Consider the following 9,387-nt stretch of genomic DNA (forward strand, 5'->3'; position numbering starts at 1 on the left):
TCCCCACATTACAGCAAGCATATAACTTTACACACTATCGCCTTCTGCTGTCTGGTTAGTATAAAGTCCTCCTTTCACTTATAATATGTCCTAATCTGTTGCATATGCCAACAAAAAGATGGTAGGTATTAACTAATTAATATTGAATAAAAGGTGCAAGGAGAGATATGAAGCATTTTATGTGCATAGGAAATGTAAAGTGCACAGTGCCCATTGTAATATCATGAATAGACATACATCACAGAAGTTAAAGTGCAGCAGTATTTAATAAATATGGTATAATCCATAAGTGAAAAAAATATATACTGTATATAAAATATATTAATCCAAAAGAAGTCCAAAAGGCATAAAGTCAGACAACTTCAAAAACTGAATACCACAACAAAAGGTCTATAGCGGTTGATGGTCGCTAGACAAGAAGAGATTCTGACAAATAAGTAGAAATAAAAAAGACAAAATTTTATTAGGTAAATGTTAAAATAAGAAAACTTTAAAATGAGGCAATGGGAACCTCCAAAAACAGGGAGTGGACACACTCAAGGTACACTGCGTATGCAATAGACCGTAAATAATGCAGATAAGATCTATGCACCAGGATAACGCTCTCAAAGCAAATATAAGAATGACCAGCGTAATGGTCAAAGGATTTTATAGCTCAAATATAGCGCCAGTGTGACCTAACGAGCTAATTAATGTGACCTGAAGAATTAATTCATGGTACATACATGAATAAACAGTGAATCCCAAGTCTCAAATTACTGACAGCTGCTAGGGGCCCCAGATACCACTGTATAAATGCGGTAACAGATGTAGCCACATACATCACCTAATTTGTGAAAATAGGTACCTGCATAAATAAATCTGGGGAGTCAGGGCAAAGCAGACATATAAGCAATGGGGAGAGAACCTAGGTGTTAGGTAGGCTGCAGGGGGCATGAGGCAACAAACGTTACTACCTGGGAGTGAAGATGCTGCAACGCAGATGACCGAAGAGGGGGTCCTCCCCACACCCGACGGACGCCGTTTCGCACCGTAGCTTCTTCCGGGGCGTGTCATACCAAAGGGGAGGCTTGGGGGGTATAAATGTGAGATTGGGCCAATCAGGGGCCAAGGGGAGGTGCTGTGGATAAGCCTATGTATCATAGGGGGAGGCGGGAACATAATCCCATTGGTCGGCGTCATTGATGACGTCATGCGGCCGGATCCCGCCTCCTCACTAAAGGGACTTCCTGGATTAGTGCTCCGTGAACCGCATGTGGAACACATAGCGGTCACGTGATGGAACACCTCCGGAAGTCAGCGGAGGCAAGGGATCCAGCGCATGCGTACTAGCGCCGGCCAAGGAAGTAAAAACAGTAATCTGTAAGAGGTAAAGACTGCCAGAAATGAAACAGCTGCAAGGAAAAGGTGATAATGACAGTGATGAGAGTTAGTAGATGATGACTAAAGGCAGTGAAGGAGAGCAGGAGAGAAATAGATAATGCAATAGAAGGGATATACAGTGGAAAATGGTTGATATACGGATATTCCTCTAATAAATAAATAAAAAAATAAATAATTAATAAATGAAGTACTAAGATAAGTAAACATGGACAGAAATATGTAAATGAATATGTGATGAAACACTAAATATATATAAGCAATAGTAGATGGATAAGACATCAATTAATGAATAAATTAAAAATAACCAATACATGTGATAAAAAATGGATAAAAAAGAATTTGCTCAGAAGGTATTGATTTTGAGAACCAAGCAGCAGATCTCAAAAATCGGTTCTTAAATAGGGGATATAGCCAACGGTCTATCAGAAAGGGCTACAAAAGGACACGCCATATCCCTAGAGAAAAATTAATCTACGGTGAGTACCAAAGCAAAGAACAGACTAACTCTACGGACCAAATACGTTTTATTTCCACATATAATGACCGATGGAATGATCTAAGGGAGGTATTGTCGAAGCATTGGAAAGTGCTCCATACTGATCCTGTTTTGCGAAAAATCCTTCCCTCCTCTCCATCTATGGTTGCTAGAAGAAGTCATAATCTCAAAGACCTCCTTGTCCATAGTCATTATGCTCCTCCCACAAAATTCAGAAAACTTGATCTTAAAATGGGATTCTTTCCCTGTGGCCTAAGTAAAGCATGTTTGAATTTACACAGATCTAATGAGTTCAAGAATTTTGATGGTAGCAAGCTTTTTCAAATTAGAAAACATTTAATCTGTTCCTCCAAAGGGGTGATTTACTATGCCCAATGCCCCTGTAACTTGATCTATATCTGCCTTACCACCCGGGAGCTTAAAGTGAGAGTTTGTGAACATGTCCGTGATATTGAAAAGGCTACCACTGTAGAGGATTGGAAATTGTTAAAGACATTACCACGTCACTTTAAAACATATCATAATTGCAACCCGGCTGGCCTGAAAATTAAGGGTATTGACCAAGTTACCATGGGGGTTAGAGGGGGCGACCTGGGTAAACTTTTAGCTCAATATGAGAGCCGTTGGATCTATCGCCTTGGTACCCTCAATCCACAGGGTCTTAATGAGAATTTTGGGTTTGGTTCCTTTCTGTAGCTACCCCTTAGGGGTTTTTAATTGTGGTTTTTAACTTAGGTATGTATGATTGTTTTAGCTGTTCTTTATTAGTTTAATTCCTTCATTTAAATCTTTTTATTTCTCAGTACGCATACCGGTGGTATGGATGAGGTTGGTGCCATTCGTTTGGGAGCCCGATTTGCCTTTCCTGGGATATCCTTCTGCTGTAATACCGGAAACTGCTGCCACCCTTCAGAGAGTTTGTCTTACCTCTTCTTGGGGATGTTTCGGTGCCCCAATTCTGAAAACATAAGGAAGATGCTGAACAGCAATACTCATCCTTCGGAGTAACCATCATCCTTTTACATCGTTCTGGTCCATTAACGAGAATTTCATGAATGGACTCTCCATGGACATGTTTTATACATCCCCTACCTTTTACCTTCACCCCTCCCTTTTTTTACACTCCTGCCCCCCACTATTTATATTATTATATAATATATACATTTTTTTAGCACCCGTTCATCTATATTCCTTTGACACTTCCCACTTTGGTCCTTCTTTTATTGTTCCTCAAATGAACTTTAGTGGCATCTTTTTCTATATTTTGGAGGCCCATTGCTTGCACTTTATTTAAGCACTTTTTGCACTTTAATGCTATTTATCTATTCAATAAATATATATTACATCCACTGGTTCCTTGTAATTTTCCTCGGCACACATGGCCGCCCCTCACCTTTTTCCTTTCCAGTGCCCTCTCACTTTTACTGGCACTTCTGGCATGTTGCCCTTGTTCAGTTCCCTCCTTTTGTGTTTTCCTTACACCTTCTCCTGTTCTTCTTTCATTCACATTTTTATCACATGTATTGGTTATTTTTAATTTATTCATTAATTGATGTCTTATCCATCTACTATTGCTTATATATATTTAGTGTTTCATCACATATTCATTTACATATTTCTGTCCATGTTTACTTATCTTAGTACTTCATTTATTAATTATTTATTTTTTTATTTTTTTATTAGAGGAATATCCGTATATCAACCATTTCCACTGTACTGTATATCCCTTCTATTGCATTATCTATTTCTCTCCTGTTCTCCTTCACTGCCTTTAGTCATCATCTACTAACTCTCATCACTGTCATTATCACCTTTTCCTTGCAGCTGTTTCATTTCTGGCAGTCTTTACCTCTTACAGATTACTGTTTTTACTTCCTTGGCCGGCGCTAGTACGCATGCGCTGGATCCCTTGCCTCCGCTGACTTCCGGAGGTGTTCCATCACGTGACCGCTATGTGTTCCACATGCGGTTCACGGAGCACTAATCCAGGAAGTCCCTTTAGTGAGGAGGCGGGATCCGGCCGCATGACGTCATCAATGACGCCGGCCAATGGGATTATGTTCCCGCCTCCCCCCGATGTAAAAGGATGATGGTTACTCCGAAGGATGAGTATTGCTGTTCAGCATCTTCCTTATGTTTTCAGAATTGGGGCACCGAAACATCCCCAAGAAGAGGTAAGACAAACTCTCTGAAGGGTGGCAGCAGTTTCCGGTATTACAGCAGAAGGATATCCCAGGAAAGGCAAATCGGGCTCCCAAACGAATGGCACCAACCTCATCCATACCACCGGTATGCGTACTGAGAAATAAAAAGAATTAAATGAAGGAATCAAACTAATAAAGAACAGCTAAAACAATAATACATACCTAAGTTAAAAACCACAATTAAAAACCCCTAAGGGGTAGCTACAGAAAGGAACCAAACCCAAAATTCTCATTAAGACCCTGTGGATTGAGGGTACCAAGGCGATAGATCCAACGGCTCTCATATTGAGCTAAAAGTTTACCCAGGTCGCCCCCTCTAACCCCCATGGTAACTTGGTCAATACCCTTAATTTTCAGGCCAGCCGGGTTGCAATTATGATATGTTTTAAAGTGACGTGGTAATGTCTTTAACAATTTCCAATCCTCTACAGTGGTAGCCTTTTCAATATCACGGACATGTTCACGAACTCTCACTTTAAGCTCCCGGGTGGTAAGGCCGATATAGATCAAGTTACAGGGGCATTGGGCATAGTAAATCACCCCTTTGGAGGAACAGGTTAAATGTTTTCTAATTTGAAAAAGCTTGCTACCATCAAAATTCTTGAACTCATTAGATTTGTGTAAATTCAAACATGCTTTACTTAGGCCACAGGGAAAGAATCCCATTTTAAGATCAAGTTTTCTGAATTTTGTGGGAGGAGCATAATGACTATGGACAAGGAGGTCTTTGAGATTATGACTTCTTCTAGCAACCATAGATGGAGAGGAGGGAAGGATTTTTCGTAAAACAGGATCAGTATGGAGCACTTTCCAATGCTTCGACAATACCTCCCTTAGATCATTCCATCGGTCATTATATGTGGAAATAAAACGTATTTGGTCCGTAGAGTTAGTCTGTTCTTTGCTTTGGTACTCACCGTAGATTAATTTTTCTCTAGGGATATGGCGTGCCCTTTTGTAGCCCTTTCTGATAGACCGTTGGCTATATCCCCTATTTAAGAACCGATTTTTGAGATCTGCTGCTTGGTTCTCAAAATCAATACCTTCTGAGCAAATTCTTTTTTATCCATTTTTATCACATGTATTGGTTATTTTTAATTTATTCATTAATTGATGTCTTATCCATCTACTATTGCTTATATATATTTAGTGTTTCATCACATATTCATTTACATATTTCTGTCCATGTTTACTTATCTTAGTACTTCATTTATTAATTATTTATTTTTTTTTTTTTTATTTATTTATTAGAGGAATATCCGTATATCAACCATTTTCCACTGTATATCCCTTCTATTGCATTATCTATTTCTCTCCTGCTCTCCTTCACTGCCTTTAGTCATCATCTACTAACTCTCATCACTGTCATTATCACCTTTTCCTTGCAGCTGTTTCATTTCTGGCAGTCTTTACCTCTTACAGATTACTGTTTTTACTTCCTTGGCCGGCGCTAGTACGCATGCGCTGGATCCCTTGCCTCCGCTGACTTCCGGAGGTGTTCCATCACGTGACCGCTATGTGTTCCACATGCGGTTCACGGAGCACTAATCCAGGAAGTCCCTTTAGTGAGGAGGCGGGATCCGGCCGCATGACGTCATCAATGACGCCGGCCAATGGGATTATGTTCCCGCCTCCCCCCGATGTAAAAGGATGATGGTTACTCCGAAGGATGAGTATTGCTGTTCAGCATCTTCCTTATGTTTTCAGAATTGGGGCACCGAAACATCCCCAAGAAGAGGTAAGACAAACTCTCTGAAGGGTGGCAGCAGTTTCCGGTATTACAGCAGAAGGATATCCCAGGAAAGGCAAATCGGGCTCCCAAACGAATGGCACCAACCTCATCCATACCACCGGTATGCGTACTGAGAAATAAAAAGAATTAAATGAAGGAATCAAACTAATAAAGAACAGCTAAAACAATAATACATACCTAAGTTAAAAACCACAATTAAAAACCCCTAAGGGGTAGCTACAGAAAGGAACCAAACCCAAAATTCTCATTAAGACCCTGTGGATTGAGGGTACCAAGGCGATAGATCCAACGGCTCTCATATTGAGCTAAAAGTTTACCCAGGTCGCCCCCTCTAACCCCCATGGTAACTTGGTCAATACCCTTAATTTTCAGGCCAGCCGGGTTGCAATTATGATATGTTTTAAAGTGACGTGGTAATGTCTTTAACAATTTCCAATCCTCTACAGTGGTAGCCTTTTCAATATCACGGACATGTTCACGAACTCTCACTTTAAGCTCCCGGGTGGTAAGGCCGATATAGATCAAGTTACAGGGGCATTGGGCATAGTAAATCACCCCTTTGGAGGAACAGGTTAAATGTTTTCTAATTTGAAAAAGCTTGCTACCATCAAAATTCTTGAACTCATTAGATCTGTGTAAATTCAAACATGCTTTACTTAGGCCACAGGGAAAGAATCCCATTTTAAGATCAAGTTTTCTGAATTTTGTGGGAGGAGCATAATGACTATGGACAAGGAGGTCTTTGAGATTATGACTTCTTCTAGCAACCATAGATGGAGAGGAGGGAAGGATTTTTCGTAAAACAGGATCAGTATGGAGCACTTTCCAATGCTTCGACAATACCTCCCTTAGATCATTCCATCGGTCATCATATGTGGAAATAAAACGTATTTGGTCCGTAGAGTTAGTCTGTTCTTTGCTTTGGTACTCACCGTAGATTAATTTTTCTCTAGGGATATGGCGTGCCCTTTTGTAGCCCTTTCTGATAGACCGTTGGCTATATCCCCTATTTAAGAACCGATTTTTGAGATCTGCTGCTTGGTTCTCAAAATCAATACCTTCTGAGCAAATTCTTTTTTATCCATTTTTATCACATGTATTGGTTATTTTTAATTTATTCATTAATTGATGTCTTATCCATCTACTATTGCTTATATATATTTAGTGTTTCATCACATATTCATTTACATATTTCTGTCCATGTTTACTTATCATAGTACTTCATTTATTAATTATTTATTTTTTTTTTTTTTATTTATTTATTAGAGGAATATCCGTATATCAACCATTTTCCACTGTATATCCCTTCTATTGCATTATCTATTTCTCTCCTGTTCTCCTTCACTGCCTTTAGTCATCATCTACTAACTCTCATCACTGTCATTATCACCTTTTCCTTGCAGCTGTTTCATTTCTGGCAGTCTTTACCTCTTACAGATTACTGTTTTTACTTCCTTGGCCGGCGCTAGTACGCATGCGCTGGATCCCTTGCCTCCGCTGACTTCCGGAGGTGTTCCATCACGTGACCGCTATGTGTTCCACTTGCGGTTCATGGAGCACTAACCCAGGAAGTCCCTTTAGTGAGGAGGCGGGATCCGGCCGCATGACGTCATCAATGACGCCGGCCAATGGGATTATGTTCCCGCCTCCCCCTATGATACATAGGCTTATCCACAGCACCTCCCCTTGGCCCCTGATTGGCCCAATCTCACATTTATACCCCCCAAGCCTCCCCTTTGGTATGACACGCCCCGGAAGAAGTACCGGTGCGAAACGGCGTCCGTCGGGTGTGGGGAGGACCCCCTCTTCGGTCATCTGCGTTGCAGCATCTTCACTCCCAGGTAGTAACGTTTGTTGCCTCATGCCCCCTGCAGCCTACCTAACACCTAGGTTCTCTCCCCATTGCTTATATGTCTGCTTTGCCCTGACTCCCCAGATTTATTTATGCAGGTACCTATTTTCACAAATTAGGTGATGTATGTGGCTACATCTGTTACCGCATTTATACAGTGGTATCTGGGGCCTCTAGCAGCTGTCAGTAATTTGAGACTTGGGATTCACTGTTTATTCATGTATGTACCATGAATTAATTCTTCAGGTCACATTAATTAGCTCGTTAGGTCGCACTGGCGCTATATTTGAGCTATAAAATCCTTTGACCATTACGCTGGTCATTCTTAGATTTGCTTTGAGAGCGTTATCCTGGTGCATAGATCTTATCTGCATTATTTACTGTCTATTGCATACGCAGTGTACCTTGAGTGTGTCCACTCCCTGTTTTTGGAGGTTCCCCTTGCCTCATTTTAAAGTTTTCCTATTTTAACATTTATATAATAAAATGTTGTCTATTTTATTTCTACTTATTTGTCAGAATCTCTTCTTGTCTAGCGACCATCAACCGCTATAGACCTTTTGTTGTGGTATATAAAATATATTGTATAAATAAAGATAAGGTGAAAGTGCATAGAGCATTAAAGGGTGCAATAGATATAATACAGCATTTTAATAAAAGAGATGGTTATCTCAAAAAGGGGGGGATTAAGAATTTTATTTTATAATATATATGTAAAGACGAAGTCAAACACACATACAGTGGGGAAAAAAAGTATTTAGTCAGCCACCAATTGTGCAATTTCTCCCATTTAAAAAGATGAGAGAGGCCTGTAATTGACATCATAGGTAGACCTCAACTATGAGAGACAAAATGAGAAAACAAATCCTGAAAATTACATTGTCTGATTTGGAAAGAATTTTTTTTTACATTTTGGTGGAAAATAAGTATTTGGTCAATTAGAAACAAGCAAGATTTCTGGCTCTCACAGACCTGTAACTTCTTCTTTAAGAGGCTCCTCTTGAACTTGCACAATTGGTGGCTGACTAAATATTTTTTTTCCCCATTGTATATGCACACATAAGGAAATATGTATGTGTGGCGCCCTGCTGCGCATTGGTGCCACAGATCCCAGAGGGGTGCATGGATGGATTTCTCCACAAGAGGCCCTCATGGCATTCACACACCTCCACCCTACCACCTCAGACCACCAGAGGGAGCCCGGATAGGGATATATAAAGGGAGGATGGAGCCAGGCAGCTCAGTCTGTGAGGAGTCTAGAGTCTACAGAGAGTGTAGTCTGTTGAGAGGAGCTCCTGAAGAAGCTAGCCTGCAGAGGAGCTCAGTCAGTTTAGACCAGACTCAGAGAGCTCGAGTTAGTGAGCCTAGGGCATGCCAATGCCAAAAGAGCGGTGAAGAGTAGTGAGGCCTACTTCACGTGTGAAGCCTAGTGAGGGCCCCGAGCGTGGCCGAAGGCGAGTGGAGTAAGCAAGCAACATAGGGGGCAGAGGAGCTTAACCAGCTCACCCCAAAACCATTTACCGGACACCAGGTCCACACCTACAGGGGGCCTATATCCCCAGCAGGAATAACCGGAACCCCTGGAGAACTTTATGTTCCAGGTTCACCAGAAGCTGACTGTTGTACCAGGGCCAAGAGACACGGAGGCCCAGAGACCAGGGAGTGTGAACTCCAACAGAAGGCCCTACCACCAGGTCAG

This window comes from Phyllobates terribilis, unplaced genomic scaffold (genome assembly GCF_046119375.1).
Source record: "Phyllobates terribilis strain yellow unplaced genomic scaffold, ASM4611937v1 Scaffold_7__3_contigs__length_470593459, whole genome shotgun sequence".
Lineage (NCBI taxonomy): Eukaryota > Metazoa > Chordata > Amphibia > Anura > Dendrobatidae > Phyllobates > Phyllobates terribilis.